Source organism: Bubalus bubalis, chromosome 20 (genome assembly GCF_019923935.1).
Source record: "Bubalus bubalis isolate 160015118507 breed Murrah chromosome 20, NDDB_SH_1, whole genome shotgun sequence".
NCBI classification, from domain to species: Eukaryota; Metazoa; Chordata; class Mammalia; order Artiodactyla; family Bovidae; genus Bubalus; species Bubalus bubalis.
In genome coordinates, this window is record NC_059176.1 from 48,234,634 (window position 1) to 48,254,288 (window position 19,655).

Genomic DNA, 19,655 nt, shown 5'->3' on the forward strand with positions numbered 1-19,655 from the left:
TTCTTGAAAGTGCTCTAGTTTCGATGCTAAATTATAAGGAATCCAGGTCTGTGCTCTTTCCCTGGACAATCCAGCCTCCTCTCCCAGCCTGTTTTCCCTCCCAAAGCCCCAAGGACCACCCTAGGGCTCAAAACTTCAGAACCTTGGGGCAGGCTCGAGGCACAGAAGCAGCAGAGCTTATCAGCCAGCACAGCTGAACTGTGGTTTTTCTCCAGAAGAGAAAGCAGAGGCTGTGGTCCAGGCCCCCTCGCTCTGCTCAAGACACTGCCTCTCTTCCTACAACCTGGAGCTGCTCGAAGTCCCCAGGGCCCACCCTGTGCCGAGAGGCTTGCTGGGTCCCCAACCTGGCTCTCCTCTGAGCAGCAGTCTGGGTTGATGCTGGGGTGAATCTCAGTGAACTCGGGGGCTCCCACCCTGGTGGAGGCCTCTGAGCAGGGGGCCATTGCCCCTGGGCCCTCAGCGGAGACCCGAAGAGGCATCGCTTTTCCCTCAGGACAGCAGTCATGTCCCCCGCATAGCTGCACAGACAGGACTCGGAGAAGCAGGCTGGTGGGACACGCTCGGGGGACCCCAGCCTCAACCGGCCCCTGCTAGGTTCCCCAGGCCGTGGACCCAGCCCCGACTGGCTAGGCATCAAGGGCTCCGCTTCTACAGCTGTGCCAGGCATCACCAGAGCAGCTCGAACCAGCACCCTTGGCCTTTAGAAAGCTCCTGCTTTTCAAAAAGCACTTACTCTCCTGTTCTCTCCACCCCCAGAACAGCTTTTCTCAGCCAGACCTATGTTCCCTGTCGGCGAGAGAAAGGAAGGAGGGAACAAAATCCCATAGAGGCTGGAGTGGGCCATGGGGCCTCTGTTCTGGGCAGAGGACAGAGGACAGGATGAGAGGCTGGGCAGAAGCCGGATCTTGAGTCCGCAGACCCTCGGGCAGGGAGGCGTTTCCCAAGCAGGGAGGAGGGTCTGAGGCTCATCCTTGTTGCTCAGAGGTGTGGGTGATGGGGTTTTGGTGTCATAACAGCTCAGCTGCATGGGTGCCCCATCCCACAGAGGCTGTGGTGACCATCAGTGACTAGGGTGGCCCCTCAGCCTACTCTGGATATGGACGCCCCCGCAGTGGGGCTCCGTCTATCCCCCTGGGTCCCCCACACACAGCCTCTTCCGCAGCCCGAGGGACTCGGCCACTGGCAGGAGCCTCAAGCCCCCACAGAGGTCGGGGTCCCCGGCCCAGCTCCGGGCGGGAGCAGAGCACGCAGGTCCCCTCTGAGGGGCAGGAATGAGCCACACACCTCTGGGCACATGGTAGGCGTTGGAACCTGGTGGTCTTCACTGCTCTCAGGAGGAGAGGTCTGGAGCCCTAGCCTGGAAGGAGGCATGTCTGAGAAACGAGCCCTGTGGCTGGAGTCCCGCTCACACCCAGCACCCTTCCCCAGCAAGGGCCCCAAGCATCTTGTGACCCGAGGGACAGGGAACCCCGTCAACCTCAAGACGGAAGTGTGAACGTCTGTGGCGGCCGTGGTTTGACAGTTACAGCCGAGAGCAGGCCGCCCTCGCCAGCCCCAAGGGCCGCCACCTGCAGCTGCACGCGCTCCGCCACGAGGGACTGTGGTGGGGGTGGGGGCGGTGGGGGACCACCCTCCACGCGTCACCGCTGGCCCCAGCTCCCAGCCCCGCGGCCCTGCTCGTTTCACACGCGCTGAGTGACCTTTGCAAGCCCCCTGGCCTTCCTGAGCCTCAGCTTCTCATCTGCATGGGAATCGTTAACAGCCAGCCCTGCCGCCCAAGGTGGTGATGGTATCCTCTGGTCAGAGGCCCCGCAAATGTTTGCCGGTCTGAAACCAGAGACCCCGGCATGGCCGTGGCTTTGGGCGATTTCACAATCAGAGAGGGAAGCCGTGCTCACTCACCACTGGGGAAGGAGAGGAGAAGCAGCACTGGGTGAACGGGGTGCCACGGGACCCAAGGGAGACCTAGTCCAGCCTGAAGTTCGAGCCTTGGAGAATGAGTAGGAATTCAGAACAGGAGGAGGAGACCCCAGGGAACCGCAGAGGTAAAGGCAGGAGGTGCGATGGAGCCTAGCCCGAGGGGACTGCCCTGGGGTGAAGGACGAGCCAATCAAGGGAGGGAGGTGGACGAGCCAGCCATGATGGTCCTGGCTGAGGAGTGGGGACCTGTCCCCGGGGAAGGCTCTGAAGCCAGAGAGACATGATCCAATTTGTGTTTGAAAAATGACTCTGATCACAGGGTCAGAAAAGGATTGAGTTGGGTGAGGCCAGACGCCAGCAGAGAGGCAGGAGGCTCATGCTTGTCCAGGAAGAGAAGCAGCAGTTCTCGGAGTAACAGGTGGCAGGAGAAGCCAGATCCCACCGGCAAGGAGGGGACATGGGGTGGGGACAGGGGCTGTTGACGTGCTTTGAAGACATCCCAGAGAGATGGCGCTCCCACAACAGGGACACCAACAGACCCTGCCCTTCCCAGGCAGGAAGAGGCTTTGTTGCCCGAGGGGTCAGTTTGGGAGCCCCGGGTCCGCCATATCCTGCGAAGTATGGGGTGTGCCTGGTGTGCGCGTGATGGTGGTCTGTGCAGCCCACGTGGCCTCCTCTGAGCTTGGCAAGTAATCCTCAGAGGCCGCACCAGCACCCCACCAACAAAGCCAGCTCTGTGCTAATTTATTTTTTATATTTAAGAGCATGTAATGAACGCTGTGCTGATTGACCTAGAAAATCATTCACAGCACGTGTCTGAGGAGCCAAACAGGGTCCCATTGCTTTGCTGTAAGTCCCTGCCCCCAATTGCCCAGCCCGGGACCCCGGGTCCCTCATGGTCTGCAGGGAGGGCCATGTCATAGGCATAGCCCACTTGGCGTTGACATCTTAAACGACAGCTCGTTTTGTTTTTGTTATTTTTTTTTTAAAGCAGGCTATAGAACAACATGGCTAGTTAAGATTTTGTCACTTTATCTGTGTGTGTGTATGTGTTTAGATAAAGGGTTGCTCACCAAAATATTAACAGTTGGTGCGATTGAGATGATTTTTACTTCTCTGAATTGCCTGACTTTTTACAAAAAAGCTCTATATCTTTTTTTTTTTTTTAATTTTGAGACTTCCTTATTTATTTATTTATGGCTGGGCTGGGTCTTTGTTGCTGCACAGGCTTTTCTCTAGTTGTAGCGAGCAGGGGCTACTCTCTACTTGCAGTGCGCAGGCTTCTCATGCTGGTGGCTTCTCTCGTTGCAGAGCACAGGCTCTAGGCACACGGGCTTTACTAGCTGCAGCACACCGGCTCAGCTCCCGGGCTCTAGAGCACAGGCTCAGAAGTTGTGATGCATGGGCTCAGTTGCTCCACAGCATGCGGGATCTTCTGGGACCAGAGACTGAATCCGTGTCTCCCACCTTGGCATGATGGATTCTTTGCCACTGAGCACCACCAGGGAAGCCCTGTATCATTTTTATAATCAGAAGAAAGCAAGGGACACTTTGGGGTTCAGACACTCTGGGGTTCAGTTTTGCTCAGGAGGGCTGGGGGCGGTGGGGTCGGAACCTCCAGTGGACTAGGAACAGGCCGTGGGGCCAGGAACGAGCACGCCCCTGCCCAGGGCTGGCACCAGCCAGGACCAAGCAAAGCCAACAGATGTCAGTGAACTTTAACTTGCACAGGGTGCTGAGGCTGGAGTGGCCCCGTGGCCTCCAGGCCGGGGAGCCCAGGGTCTGGCCATCGCCGATGGGGCCACCCTGCCCATTCCTGAACAGAAAGCAATACTTCCCACCTGGCCATCCTTCTCACTTCGAGGGGACAAGTGCCCTGGGCTGGGTCTCCTGACTAGGTGACAACCAGGAGCACAGTGGAACTCTGGCTCAAGGAGAGGGTGGTGCCCAGGGGCAAGGAGAAGAGGACCCCAGATGGCTTGCAAGGACCCCCACCCTACAAGTCCTGCCACTCCCCTCATAGTCCTTAGCTGAGGTCTGTGCTTTGCCCCAGACCAGGGTTCTGGCTGAGAAGACCTGGCACACAGCAGGCGCCAGATGATATTCACGGATGAGTGGGCGAAGGGGCCGATACGAAGGCGCCTGCCCAGGCTCCCCTCCCCATGGGGGGTAAGATAGCAGGATGGGGACCGGGGCCTGGGGCCTGCTGGATCTTAGAATCTCGCTGCCCACTTGGCACTGCCAGGCCTGTGGGGACACTCCCCCCTCACCACGTCTGTTGGCTTCACCAAGTGAAAGCTGCCTTCCAGTTGGCCTCAGTGGCTTCCCCGGTGGCTCAGACAGTAGAGAATCCGCCCGCAGTGCGGGAGACCTGGGCTTGATCCCTGGGTTGGGAAGATCCCCTGGAGGAGGACATGGTAACCCACTCCACTACCCTTTCCTGGAGAATTCCAGGGACAGAGGAGCCGGGCGGGCTATGGTCCATGGAGTCTAGAAGAATCAGACACGACTAAACAACTAACACTTTCATCTTTTCTCAACTTTCTTGGCCTTGGTATTCACTTACATTTCCTTTTGTATGTGTGCATTGTTGTTTTTGGCTCTCAGTGTCTTGTTTGTTCTCAGAAAACTAGCTGATTTCCTTGTTTACTGATTTAGAGGTGCACCATTCACCGCTTGCTAAGGTTCGTACAACCACCCGCATCTGCTTCTAGCTCCCCATTCTAGCCTCTGCACGTGGAGTTTTCACTGTCTTATGGGGAAGGCTTTGGGGAGGACCACGATGCAGGGAGGGCTTGGAATTCAACCTTCAATCATCGATATGTGTGCAGAGCTTCATCCCAGCGGAGAAGGCAGAAGCCCAGGGCAGCGGTTCTCAAAGCTTCAGCATCCCTGGAGGGCAGGGTAAACACAGTTTCTGATTCAGAAGATCTGGGCTGAGAGGCCAAAGGGTCTGCATTTCTAACAAGCTCCCTGGTGATGCTGAGGCCATCAGTCTCCCCGGGGCCCACATTTTGAGAACCGCTGGCCTCGGGCAGCGGGAGAGCCCCAGGAGTCAGCCCTCAGGGTGAATACAAACTTCGGCTGCTGGAAATGTAGCTTTGGGCTGTGGGCAAGGCAACCTCTTTCTTATTTATTTAGGCTGTGCTGGGTCTTCACCGCTGCCCCTGAGCTTTCTCTGGTTGCTGTGAGCGGGGGCTGCTCTCTGGTCGTGGTGCACAGGCTTCTCTTGTTTCAAAGCACAGACTCTGGGTACACAAGCTCAGTAGTTGCAGCATGTAGGCTTAGTTGCTCTGCGCCATGTGGCATTTTCCCGGACCAGGGAACAAACCTGTGTCTCCTACATTGGCAAGCGGACTCTTATCCACAGTACCACCAGGGAAGTCCAAGGCAACCTCTTTCAGCCTTGATTTCCCCCCCAACGTCAGCTGAGCCTGTCAGGTGGGCCGGAAGCCTCCAGAGGGTGTTTAGGAATGCATGGGTGGGAAAGCCATTTGCAGGAAGTGGTCTGGCCTCATGAAAAAAGCTCCTCCAGCACCCAAGTCTGCCTTCACCAAGGAAGCAGGGACAGGAACATGGTTTCCCACAGGCAGTTTGCAAAGAGCACTGGAGGTAAAGGGAAACTTAAAAGCACTAGAAAGGAGTGTAGGCTGATATTCCGCAGGCTTTGCCAGCCTGTGAGGTCAAATGGGGTCACATCACCACCCAAATTTGCGGGGGGAAGTGGAGTTCTGTCTCCCTGCCAAGCCAGGCAAACACCACTTCATGATACAGGGCTGGGGGCACCAACGTGCTACAGAGGCTTTCCAGAACACTACCATTTCAGCATCCACTTAGAGCCTGCTCTCCTTGCCTTGACCCCACAACATCCAAAGCCACGTCTCAGGAGAGGATAAGGCCAGTCCCCCGCCCCCAGGCCCCCACCCCACTGGCTGTGTTTCACCACCCGCTGTGAAATGTGGCTCAGATGGTAAAGAATCTGCTTGCAATCTGGGAGACCTGGGTTCAACCCCTGGGTCAGGAAGATCCCTTGGAGAAGGGAATGGCAACCCATTCCAGTATTCGTACCTGAGAAATCCCATGGACAGAGGAGCCTGACGGGCTACAGCCCATGGGGATCGCAAAGAGTCAGACACGACTGAGAGTCTAACACTTTCACTTTTATAAAGGCACGAGGACTATCAGGTGGTTCTGGAATCAGAGTGCTTGAGGTCAGAGGCCAACTGAAACAATTTACTGTGTGACCTCGAGTAAGCTCCTTAACTTCTTTGTGCCTCAGAGTGCTCGTAAGAGCATAACCCCTGTGAGATTTACTTTTATGAGTGTTTAATGAGATAATGCATGGTCGGCAGGCAGTGCCATGCCTGGCGCTCACTGAACATGAACTGTTGGTCCTGTGGCACAGACCCCCCTATGTTTGTGTTTTCTGTTGCATATATCTGTGCAGAAGTTGACTGGTGAATACGCTGGACTTCGCTGTCACTCAGTGGGCTCAGCCACTCTCAACCTGATTCTTTTTTTTTTCCTTGGCTGTGCTGGGTCTTTGTTGCTGCTCAAGGGCACTCTCAAGTTGCCGAGTTCAGGCCTCTCATTGAAGTGGCATCTCTTGTTGTGGAACTGGGGCTGTAGGGCTCAGGCTCAGTAGTTGGGGTGCACTGGCTTTGTTACTCCGAGGCATGTGGGATCTTCCAGGACCAGAGATCCCACCCATGTCCCCTGCACTGTCAGGTGGATTCTTACCCACTGGACCACCAGGGAAGCCCCCCTCAACCTGCTCTTTTTTTGAAATTGCTCTCTCAGTAAAAGAAGCCTCCTTCAGGTGTGGACGCATCCAGTCCTCTAACTATCATAAGCAGCCAGATTCTGGGTTCTGGAGATTGGCAGACAGCACCTCCTAACATAAGAGGTCTCCTTGCAGACTCTAGGAGCCCTTGGAAGATCCAGGGATGGATGGCAGAGGGTGTATAAACCCCTAAAGTGTATGTACTGTTTCTGTATATCTGTGCAGATTTCTGGGAGAGGGGCCAAGACCTTCATCAGATGGTCAGAAAGGCCAGCACACCTGGAAGGTCCAGAGACCCTGCCTCAGAGGCTGAAGAAGTCCTCAGCAGACTCCCTGGACAGTATAGCCCCTCCGAGGATCACACAGGGAATCCCTGAAACCAAGACCCGGGAAGAATATGGGAGCAGCTCAGCTCTGCATCTCCTTCCCTGAGAACCAAGCCTTCTTCACAGTGAGGAGAGGACTCTCCACTATAAAATGATGAGAGCGGGACTTCCCTGGTGGTTTGGTGCTTAAGACTCGGCACTTCCAATCAGGGGGCGTGGGTTTGATCCCTGGTCAGAGAACTAAGATCCAACGTGCTGTTGTAGTTTAGTCACTAAGTCACGTCCAACTCTGTGACTCCATGGACTGCAGCCCGCCAGGCTCCACTGTGCATGGGATTCTCCATGCAAGAATACTGGAGTGGATTGCCATTTCCTTCTCCAGGGGATCTTTCTGACCCAGTGGTTGAACCTGTGTCTCCTACTTGGCAGGCAGATTCTTTACCATGAGCCACCTATGAAGCCCTGCTGCTGCTGCTAAGTCGCTTCAGTCGTGTCCGACTCTGTGCGACCCCATAGACGGCAGCCCACCAGGCTCCCCCCTCCCTGGGATTCTCCAGGCAAGAACACTGGAGTGGGTTGCCATTTCCTTCTCCAATGCATGAAAGTGAAAAGTGAAAGTGAAGTCGCTCAGTCATGTCCGACCCTCAGCGACCCCATGGACTGCAGCCTTCCAGGCTCCTCCGTCCCTGGGATTTTCCAGGCAAGAGTACTGGAGTGGGGTGCCATTGCCTTCTCCGATGAAGCCCTAGGATACTGCTAATATACAGGATACTCCTATTTTACAGATGAGAACACTGAGGCTCAGGGGCTCAGTCACTTGCCACTGGCACACAGCATGCTGTGGCGCAGCCAAAAAATTAAAAATGAGAGCAAATTAGAAAGTGTAAAACCCCAGGCAAAAATGTCTGATGACAAAAAAAAAATGTCTGATGACAACTGGGCATAATGACCAGCTGCCTGCGATGTCGAGGAGGAGACAAGACTTGGAGAAGAGGGAGTCGAGCTGCCCTGTCACAAACCCAGCGGATGGCAAGCTAGGCAAAGTGGCTGGGACAGCTGGGAGGCCGGGTGTGGAGAGGTGCTTGGAGTCCATGGTGCAGTCAGACTAAAACCGCCCAAGGACTTGCAGAGCAAGGTGCGCACAGTCTCTGGGGTGTCTCAGCCACATGAGCCCTCAGCTTCCCTGAGCCTCATTCCCTCATCTGAAAAATGGGACTTGGGGGACGCTGATAGACACCTGGCCTGTCTCCTCCTGGGCTTGCTGTAGAGCCAGGGAGCCCTTGCACATGGTGATGTGGTCAAGGCTGGCTGCAGCAGCAGCTGAGTGTGCATCCCGAGTTGGCACCTCCTCCCCGGGCGCCCTGTGTCTGATGAAGTCACGGCGGTCCTGCCATGGGGTCACTTCCCTGTACTTGCCAGAGCGCGGCGAGCCCCGTGCAAGCCCCGGCCGCCCTCGTGATTCGCACGCTCCCCGGGGCACCCTCAGGGGCCACTGTCAGCACCCCCAGTTGTGGTAAGAGCTGTGCAAACAGAGGGCTGAGGCTGAACAGTAGAGGTAACTCCAGGTCAGGCGGGAGCGGGAGAGGACAGGGTTGGGGGCGCGTTGAGCAAAGAAAGAGCAGAGACATCCCGGAGAGAAACTCAGCTGCAGCTTCATTATGGTGAATGGCGAGATTCCTTTTCAACTCCTCGCAAAAATACTCCAGTGAAGCATTTCTTGTTTCCCTGTGGAATGGATCTGTTCTGAGCTCAGGAGAGCACCTTACAGGAATCTACCCTCCCCGCCACCTGGGAGAGAGTCCTGCATGTCTCTGAGGCAGGCGGTGGAGCCATCAAACCAGGCAGGGTTGGGTCCAGATTCTTCCCACGCTGCCCAATGTCATCAGGCTGGCCAGAGTCCCAGGGAGCGTGCGAATGTCCCAGGGAGTATGTGAATCATGAGGGAGGCCAGGGCTTGTACTCCGCTTGCTGCGCTCTGGGAAGTACAGGGAAGTGACCCCATGGCAGGACCACTGTGACTCCATCAGACATGGCGTCCAGGGAGGAGGTGCCAACTCGGGATGCACGTTCAGCTGCTGCTGCAGCCAGCCTTGACCACATCACCATGTGCATGGGCTTCCTGGCTCTACAGCAAGCCTGGGAGGAAAAAGGCCGGGGGCTGATAACATCCAGGACACTCAGCATGGCTGACCTAAATGCCTGAGGGTCCTGGCCCATCCTTATTTTTTTTTTTTTTTTCCGCCCAAGCCACTCAGCAGGCAGGAACCTTCCCTGACCAGGAATCGAACCTGTGCCCCCTCCAGCAGAAGCTCAGAGTCTTAACCACTGGACTGCCAGGCAAGTCCCTGGCCCATCCTCTTGATAGATGGTCAAGCTGTGTTGCCTGGTCATGGCCCAACTGCGCCAGCAGCCCCTTCCCTGGGCAAGCAGGTGTCCCTCCCAGAAAGGGCTGACCGACCCCTCTCCAGCCCTCATCCCAGGTTCCCCACCTGTTCTGAGGCTGCTTTCTCACCAGGACAGCTCAACCTACTGCCCGGCCCATGGTCCTGAGCAGATCTGGTGCTCATGCGGAGAGCGTGGCTTTGGGGCAGTGGGTGATGGGGTGAGGCAGGCAGGAGGGGAAGTGGGGTCACTCTTCCTGGACTGGTGGTATGCCTCCTGGCCTGGCCACCCTCCCCAGCGATGCCCCCGGGGAAAGGCCACATCCATATCTTCTCTCCAAGGCCCCAAGGTGGGAAGGGAGCTGCTCTTACTACAGGCCTGCCCTCAAGGTGGGCTACCCTGATCCCGAGGCCCCACATCTGGGATTGGCACTTCCATGTCTTCAGACCTGTTGCTGACATGCTGGGTGACCTTGGGCAAGTCACTTCCCCTCTCTGGGCCTCAGTGGCCTCATCATTAGAACGAACGATCCAATATGCCCATCTGTTAGGACATTCCAAAACTGTGATATGTTTATAGATATGTGATTTTACATAATCCGAACCACATTCTTTTAACTTGACAAAAATGCAAATGACCCTGGTAGATGACTCAGCAGTCTTCAACCCTGGCCTGTCCACCCATTTCTCTCAGAGTAGAGAGGGAGAGGTCCCACCCAGACTCACAGAATCTGAGGCTCTGGGCCTCTGGGTGAGCAGGGCAAGGAGATCTGCATTAAGAGGCTGCCCAGGGACCTCCCTAGTGGTCCGGTGGCTAAGACTCCTCGCTCCCAACACAGGGGACCCATCCCTGGTCAGGGAACTAGATCCTGCATGATGCAACTAAGACCAGAGGCAGCCAGAAAAATAAATAAAATAACAGTGTTAGTCACTCAGTCGTGTCCAACTCTTTGTGACCCCATGGACTGTAGCCTGCCAGGCTCCTCTGTCCTTGGGATTTCCCAGGCAAGAGTACTGGAGTGGGCTGCCATTCCCTTCTCCAGGGGATCTTCCCAACCCAGGGATCAAACCCAGGTCTCATGCATTGCAGATGGATTCTTTTCTATCTGAAGTTTCCCTGGTGGCTCAGATGGTAAAGAATAAAATAAAAAAATATATTTTTTAATTGCTTTCAAAGAGACTGCCTAGGAGAGGAGTTCAGGCTTTAGAAGGCAGACTGAGAGGAGAACACAGACTCTCCCTACCCCAGTACCTGACAACGTGAACAAGAATGACCGATTATGAGAGATGAATCAACACACTAAGAAAACAGTCTCCAGCAGAGGACTCCAGGGCCCCCTGATCTCTTGGATCCCAGGAGGAGGACACAGGCCTGGCTGGCCAGAAGGGGTCTGGGGTGCAGGGTATGTGAAGGGCAAGAAACAGAAGACCCATGCCTTGAGCAAGGGGGGCCTCTCCCCCAACCCCTGCACACTTGGGGCTCCCAAAAACTGAGAACAACACAGCCCTCGAAACCATCCTTCCAGGGGAAGGCAGCGTGGTTCCCGAGTGAGAAGTGGACCATTTGCAGGAGATGCTTGAATTAACTGAGCAAGATGAAAAGAACTTGCAAGGCCACCCTGCCAACCACCAGGAAAGGGAAGGAAATCACATGAGGGCATGGCTGGAAGGGGATGGGGCTGAGGATCAAAGGCAGCTTCCTTGAAACTAATAGCTTTAGGAGAGAGAAATGTCAATAAGATGAGTGGAGTGGAAAAAGAGCACAGGAGTTCGTTCTCCAGTCTGTGAGTCTCTTTCTGTTTTGTAATGAAGCTCATTTGTATCACTTCTTTTTGAATTCCACCTTTAAGGCATGTCATTATGGTGGGGGATGCTGGGGGAGAGGGGAGGAAGCAACAATTAGTGAGTTTGGGATGGACAGGTACACACTGCTATATTTTAAATGGGTAACTAACAAGGACCTACTATTGAACTACAGGGAATTCTGCTCAATGTTGTGTGGCAGCCTGGATGGGAGGGGAGTCTGGGGAGAATGGATACATGTATGTGTGTGGCTGAGTCCCTTCACTCTTCACCTAAAACTTCCACAGCATTGTTAATTGGTGGCACAGTGGTAAAGAATCTGCCTGGCAATGCAGGAGACAGAGTTTGATCCCTGGGTCAGGAAGATCCCCTGGAGAAGGGAATGGCAACCCACTCCAGTATTCTTGCCTGGGAAATCCCATAGACAGAGGAGCCTGGCGGGCAACAGTCTGTGCATGTGTGCTAAGTCTCTTCAGTCTGGTCCAACTCTTTGCGACCCCATGGACTGTAGCTGGCCAAGCTCCTCTGTCCTTGGGGATTCTCCAGACAAGAATACTTGAGTGGGTTGCCATGCCCTCCTCCAGGGGATCTTCCCCACTCAGGGATCAAACTCGTATCTTTTATGTCTTCTGCATTGGCAGGCGGGTTGTTTACTACTAGTACCATGTGGGAAGCCCTGGGCTGCAGCACATGGGGTTGAAAAGAGGCAGACACGACTGAGCAACCAAGCACCCACACATGGCCCAAATGGAATCTACTCAACACATCTGCCCATGTTCCAGAAACTCCAGATACTTGTTGGGCCCTTACCCTAAAATAACTCATAACAGCCCATCCCTTAAGTACAAATAATTTCCTTTCTTGTGTCAGAGACCAGCCTTGTGGCTTTTGTCTTTACAAGCCCCCAACTCTTCCTCTTTCCTGAACACTCAGTTTTGCCCAAGTCTATCTCTTCTGACTTAAGCTTCTTAAGATCCCCAATATACTCTTTTCTTATTTGTAGCCTTCCCTGTTTTGTTTTGTTTTGTTTTTTTTGGTGGACAACCTCAGGTTCTTCTACAGCAACGTTCAAGACCAGAAGACAAGAGAGCTGAGTGTTCACAGTGGTATGGAAAGGGGAAACCAAGAATGTTACACCCGCTGGGGTTGTTTGGATTCATAGACACCATGGAAATAGTATTCTTGAGCCTTTTTTTGAAGGGGAAAAAAAAAAAAGTAGTCATGAATCCAGCTAACCGTTAGAAGTGTTCGTTTTGGGGAATTCCCTGGCAGTCCAGTGGTTAGGGCTCAGCGCTTCCACTGCCATGGCCTGGGGTTCATTCCCTGGCTGGAGAACTAAGATCCTACCAGCCATGCAGAGCGATACCCCCACCCAAAAAAAGTGTCCATTTTTTCCAAAGGTAAAATCAAGGATTTCCCTTGTGGTCCAGTGGTTAAGAATCCGCCTCGCCATGCACGCCGTTCGATCCACCTGCCACCTGAGCCCCACATCACAGCTAGAGTCAATGCCCCACGACTAAGACCCGAAACAACCAAATAAATAAATATTGTTTTATTTTTTAAAAAAGGTAAAATCATGACTCTCAGACAATATAAAATGAACACATGTCAAAATTTTTATTAAACTCCTTAAGTAATGAAGAACAAGTAATATTTTCCAACTAGTTCAAAGGAAAATTGGAACAACACACACACATATATAGGCAAATAAATACTGAAATGAATTTACATGTACGAGCAGGAACTGTTCAACGGCCACAAACAGCAGTCAATTGCATTCCACTGGACAAAACCAATTTGCATTTCTAGATACAGGACACCCACCAATCTTTTGTTGTTTTTGTTGGTCCAAATTCAAAGTCTTTCACAGGTTTTACTGATTCAACTGGGAGATGACTCCAAATGCAAAATTCAGGGACGCGATGTGCTCAAAAGAAAGAATGAAATCTATTTAAGTACAGAACTAAGCCAAAATACTAGGAGAATTATAGATGCAGAACAGAGTATAAGTGTTATAAACCCTGACAAAGTGAAAATATTAACATCAAAACCAGGAGCTGTGGGGAGTGGGAAAGGAGGAAGTGATCCCAAGACATACTGAGCCTGCCCAAAGTGAAGGGTTTGTTCTTTTTCCCCAAGACTCCAGTCTCTTAATGGGTTTCATGATTTTTTCCTTTATGTTTCATAAATTCATTATGAACGAATATCTCTGTGGAAAATAAAAGTTTATTTAAGATTCAGCAATTTTTTCATTTTCTTTCCATTAAACTCAATAAAAATTAAATACTTTTTGTTTAAAATAGAGCAGGCGTGATACAATCCCACGTTTTAAAATTATTTCGACTTCCCAGGTGGTCAGTGGTGAAGAATCTGCCTGCAAGGCAGGAGACGTAGGGTTCAATCCCTGGAGGAGTAAATGCCAACCCACTCCAATATTCTTGTCTGCAGAAACCCATGGACAAAGAACCCTGATGGGCTACAGTTTATGGGGTCACAAAGAGTCAGACTCGACTTAGCCACTAAATGACAACCACCGATTTACCTTTCTACCTGTACCTCATTATCTCCCCCAAGCTCTCTGTGTACAGTTGACATTCACCAAATGTTAGCAGTGGATAATTGGCTGTATTAAGCATCTACTCCATGCCAGAAAGTTCTAGGATCTGGGAACACAGTACAGAACAAAAGAGATAAAGCTCCTGCGCTCAGGAAGTTGGCATTCTAGCCAGGGGATTTATGGCTTCCTTCTTTGTACTTTTCTAACTTGCTTGTTTTGTCTGAGGAGCATGTATCATTCTTATAAAAACAGCAGTCATTACCTTCACACACACCTCAGATGACTTTTCTGAACAGAGTTGAGAACCACTACCTTGTGAGCAATATGAGTCATTAACACTTTAGTGTAAATAAGGTTTTTAGAAAGTCAGCATGAGGACCCAGAGTCTCTGCAGATCCCAACCTGGGGAACCTGACTCCTGGGAAGAGCTGAAGAGGGGAGGTGGTCCCGAGGTCTTCAGACCCCCTCAGCTGAAAGAATCTCTGAGCTTGTCTCCTGAGCCCCTCAGCCAGAGGTTCCCATCCTTGCCCTGGGATCCTAAGCCTATGAGACAGACGCCGGAACCAGGCAGCTGGGGGCCCAGCCCAGTCTTGCTAAGTGTCTGGGATGTGCCTGGCCAGGGTTCTCCTCCCTCAGCCCTGGGGACGCCTGAGCCCCATCTGACTCCACTGCCCTCACCTCCCACTCCCACCTCTTTTTTTTTTTTTAAATTTTTGGCCACACTTTGAGGCAGGCAGGATCTTAGCTCCTCAACCAGGAATTGAATCCATGTCCCTGCATTGGAAGGGCATTTCTTTTTTTTCTTAATTTTATTTATTTTTGGCTGTGCTGGGTCTTTGTTGCTGCACAGACTTTTCTCTAGTTGCAGGGAGTGGGGGTTACTTGCTAGTTGAGGAGCATGGGGTTCTCACTGCAGTGGTTTCTCTTGTGGAGCTCAGGCTCTAGGGTGGCTTCAGGAGTTGCGGCTCCTGGGCTCTAGAGCACAGGCTCAGTAGCTGTAGTGCAGGGGCTTAGTTGCTCCGAGGCATGTGGCATCATCCTGGACCAGGGATCGAACCTGTGTCCTCTTCACTGGCAGGCAGATTCTCTACCACTGAGCCACCAGGGAAGCCCCGAAGGTGGATTCTTAGTCACTGGACCTCCAAGGAAGTTCCTCACTCCCACCTCTTGAGCGGAGCCCTGACCCCACCCTTCTCCGTTTGTCCCCTCACTCTAGCCACCTCAACCTAAGTCCACCCTCCCCACACCACCCTGCCTTTACACACACTTTTTTCCTCCACCAGAACCCTCTTCCTGCCTCCTTCCCTTGCCCCTAGATCCCCAGACCCCTTCCTCTGGAAGCCTCCCTGATGTACCTCCCAACCCCTCAGGTAAGGCCCCTGCCCTCTGGCTGTGGGCTGAGTGCCCCCTGGGACAGCCCAGTGCCAGCCGGGCCTGCTGTCCGGGAGGCAGGAAAGCGTGTGGGTGAGACTGGGCCTTAGCCCCTTACCATCGGGGTGACCTCAGCGAGGTCCCTGGTCCTTGCTGACTGTTTCCTCATCTGAAAAACAAGGACATTGTCAAGTCTTCCTCATGGGGCGCTCGAAGGGAATAAAGAATATAATTCATATTGCTTTATTTTAAGGTCTGTTGCAAGAATAGCAATGAGATATGCACTTAAAGGAGGAGGGGGAAGTGAAAGGGGAAAATAAATCATCAAGTTGGAAAGGTTTAATTGGGAAAAAAAGTCTAACTTTCCAGGGGGGACAGAAAATCCCTCCAAAGCCCACTGCCGGTCTGCAGTCCAGGGGTTGGACGCCATCAGGCTCATGGAAGATCACGGGCAGGGCTGGGCACCCCCTCCTGCAGGCCCAGTGGGAACTTCATTCTCAGACTCCCAGCTTTTCTAGCTCAGCCCTGTTCAAAGCCCCGGGAATGATCATCCCACACAGTGTCCATCAGCTCCCCAAGAAGTTCCCTAAAACCGTTGTCTCTATTCATGTAGTGAGCTCACCGAGCAAACGTGGCTCCGGGACAAAGCCCTCAGTGCCCGTGGGTGAATTGAGGTCTCCCCGCTCCAGCAGCGCTGGGTGACTCTTGGAGCAGGCCGGGGGCAGGCGGGAGGACTGGGGCCGTCATCCTGTGTCGCCTGATGCGCCTCCTCCCCGCTCCGCCAGGAAACGGTGGCGTGAACTCTTCCCCTCGTCTGCTGTGGGGGCGGCCCGAGGAGCTGGGCTCAGCACCCCTGACACACACGCAGAGCGTGTGACAGGCAAGGCTGCCGTCTGAGCCCCTGCTCCACCCCCGCCCACGGCTCCCCCACCTTCCCGACCCCCCAGCCTCTGGTCTGCACCCCCGGAGTTCCCAGGGAGCAAAACTTAAGTCACATTCACCCCTATTGGACTCCTACTCTGTGAACCAGGAGCTCATCTCACCTGCGAGTTGGGGAGATTGTCCCCATTCTACAGGTAGGGAGACTGAGGCAAAGAGCAGGCTCTGGGTTGCTCTAGGTCACCCAGATGAGATTGGCAGGCCTACCCAGCTCTGAGCTCTTCTGCCTCACTCTTCTGCCCCAGTCCCAGGGATGGGCTGAAACAGGGTCATGAGACACAGGGAGCACTGAGTGAGGCTGCACAGGGAGGGGGGTCTCTGAGGGACATGGGAGCCTGGCTACAGGGTTTATGGCAGCCTCTAAGGAAATGGGGGGGCTCCCCAGGTGGCTCAGTGGTAAAGAATCCACCTGCCAATGCAGGAGATGCAAGAGATGCAGGTTCTATCCCTGGGTTGGGAAGATCCCCTGGAGGAGGAAATGGCAACACACTCCAGTATTCTTGCCTGGAGAATCTCATGGACAGAGGAGCCTAGAGAGCTATAGTCAATGGGGTCACAAAGAGTTGGGCGTGACTGAGCCACTGAGTGCACTGAGGGGATGGGCGCGAAGAAGCTACCCTCTCCCCTTGTGAGCACACTCTGGAGACCCTCATTCCTTTTCTGGGCTTGCAGTACTCCACAGAAATGTGTGCTTGCGTGCTACGTCATGTTCTACTCTTTGCGACCCCATGGACTGTATGTAGCCCACCAGGCTCCACTGTCTATGGAATTTTCATGCAAAACTACTGGAGTGGGTTGCCATTTCCTTCTCCAGGGGATCTTCCGGACCCAGGAGTCGAATCTACATCTCCTGAGTTGGCCAGGGGATTCTTTACCACTGAGTTGCCAGGGAAGCCCAGAATCCCTGATCCCCTCCCCGACTCGTGGACACGGAGGAGGTTATTTCTAGTCTTGCTAAGACAGGTAATGCTGTGATGACATCCCTCTCCGTGCCTCTGTGTGTGTGTGTGTGTGAGACAGATTCTCCCAGGGTTCCCTCCAGCCCCACAGATGGGATGGTGGGCCTCTCGCCAGGAGGATGCAGTTTCCAGGAGGGCCCCTCACTTGGGACTGACCCAAGCTTACTCCAAAGCCAGCCAGTCCCCAGGAGACAGCTCCCCAGAAAGACTGCCCAGGAACCACCGATAGCCTGTCCTTACATCAGAGGTTTGTTTGTTTGGCTGGTTGGGGTTTTGGCCAAAGGGCAGTGCTGGGCTCCGGCCCTGGGTGCTCAATGGACAGAGCTGGTCTGGGCAGATTGTTAAGCAAATCAGATGAGAAAGCCAAGCTTGGGGATCAGGGGCACTTTCCTGCTGGGTTGCCTGCCAGGGAGGAAGGGGACCTTAGGGACCCCACCCCTGCAGGAGTCCTGAGGGGTTCAAGGAAGGTACAGTGACCACCCGGACCCAGGGAAACGGGTCCAGCCATCACCCCAGATCCTGCGTTCCTGGAGTCCCTCCAGAGAGCTCAGAAGCCAGTCTGGGCGGGTGCTGAGCCTGTGTGGCCATTTCCTTGCCCTTTGCCAATTCTGGCTCCTCAGATGCCTACACAGAGTCCCTGGGTATTGCAGGAATATTTGATGGGGGCGCCCCTGTGCCCACAGTCCTGACCCTTCTGCACAGTGAATGGGTCTAGGTCATGGGCACCGGCACAGAGCCTGGGTACATCATACATGCCCAGTGCTCCGGCCCACTGGAAACCCTCCCAGTCCCACACTGACAGGGAGTGGGGCAAAGTCGTGTCTGGCCGAGGGCCCCTAAGCAGGGCCCGGCCCCAGGGAGGACAAGAAATGGGGCTCCATCAGCTCTCCGGCCAGAGGTACTAGCAGCACATGAAGAAGAGGGAGGAGGAAGAGAAATGAAGAAATCCTTTCCTGGAGCCCGAGGCCTGTGGGGTGAGGCTGGAAGAGCCCAGGCCAGCTTCCTTCAAATAATGCCTACATTACATGACGTTCCTAGATAGACAGTCCAGTTTCTCTCACCTTCTTTGGCGCATTTCAGGAATTGTTTTTTAGCTAATTATCTTATGGGCTCTGGTGCCTAGATTGGCGATTCTAACAAGCCTCTTTTCAGACACAGGCTTCAGGTGTCCCTGCTCACCTCTGTTCTTGGTGAGTTTTGCCTGCATCTATGCTCACGGCGAGCTCATTAAACAAATTAGCTGTGCCTGTTGTCTGCTCCCTGACTGTTGTTGAGGAATAGATGGCAGCGTCAGAAGATGTTATGGATCTCACCAGAGAAGAGTCATGTTCAGCTCCTCTGCAGACATGCCAATTGGGAGGTGACACGGAGCCAAGCAATATTCAGTTTCCATGCACATCGATGCCTGTCAATTGATCATTAGCATGTTTTTTGTTCTGGGCTTCCCTGGTGGCTCAGTGGTAAAGAATCCACCACAATGCAGGAGACCTGGATTCAATCTCTGGGTTGGGAAGATTTGCCAGAGAAGGAAATGGCAAACCATTCCAGTGTTCTTGCCTGGAGAATTCCATGGACAGAGGAGCCTGGCGGGCTACAGTCCATGGGGTCACAAAAGAGTCAAACACAACTTAGTGACTAAACAACAATGTTTTTGTTTTATTCTAGCTGCCCCCATGGCTTCCCTGGTGGCTCAGATGGTAAAGAATCTGCCTGCAATGCAGGAGACCTGGGGTGGTGGTTGGAGGGGGGAGGTGTTGAACCATAAAGAAGGTTGAGCGCCAAAGAATTGATGCTTTTAAATTGTGCTGGAGAAGACTCTTGAGAGTCCATTGAACTGCAAGGAGATCAAACCAGTCAATCCTAGAGGAAATCAGCCCTGAATATTCATTGGAAGGACTGATGCTGAAGCTCCAATACTTTGACCATCTGATGCAGAGGGATTGCTCATTGGAAAAGACTCTGATGCTGGGAAAGATTGAAGGCAAGAGGAGAAAGGGACGACAGAGGATGAGATGGTTGGATGGCATCACTGACTCAATGGACGTGAGTTTGAGAAAACTCTGGGAGATAGTGAAGGACAGGGAAGCCTGGTGTGCTGCAGTCCATGGGGGTCGCAAAGAGTCAGATACAATTTAGCAACTGAACGACAAAAACTCTTCATGAGTGGAGGCTGAAAAAACAGCCCATTTCAGTTGCTCCCGACGGTTTGGTCGGGTGAGGATCTGGGTAGGGCCACCTGCTACTCAATACCTAGTGCTGAGAGCAAGCCTCTGGGTCTGTACCTGGGAAGCCTCTAGCTACTATCCTTTGAAAAAGAGGTCAAATCATGACTATCACACATATGTAAAAATGAACATGTGTTAAAGAGTTTATTACACTCCTAAATCCATAGGAAAATTAGGAGATATAACCAGTTCAAAAGAGAAGGTGAAGAACAGACACACTTATTGATTGGGACTACTGAAGTGAATGTAGACATGGAGGCAAAACCGGAGAGGGGCAGTCAGTCGATGTTCCACAGGCAGGTTCTGAATCCACAGTATAGACCGAAGTTGGTTTGCATCACCATCAGTTACCTAGGATCTGCAGAGCTGTAAAATAGCTTTCATAAAATGG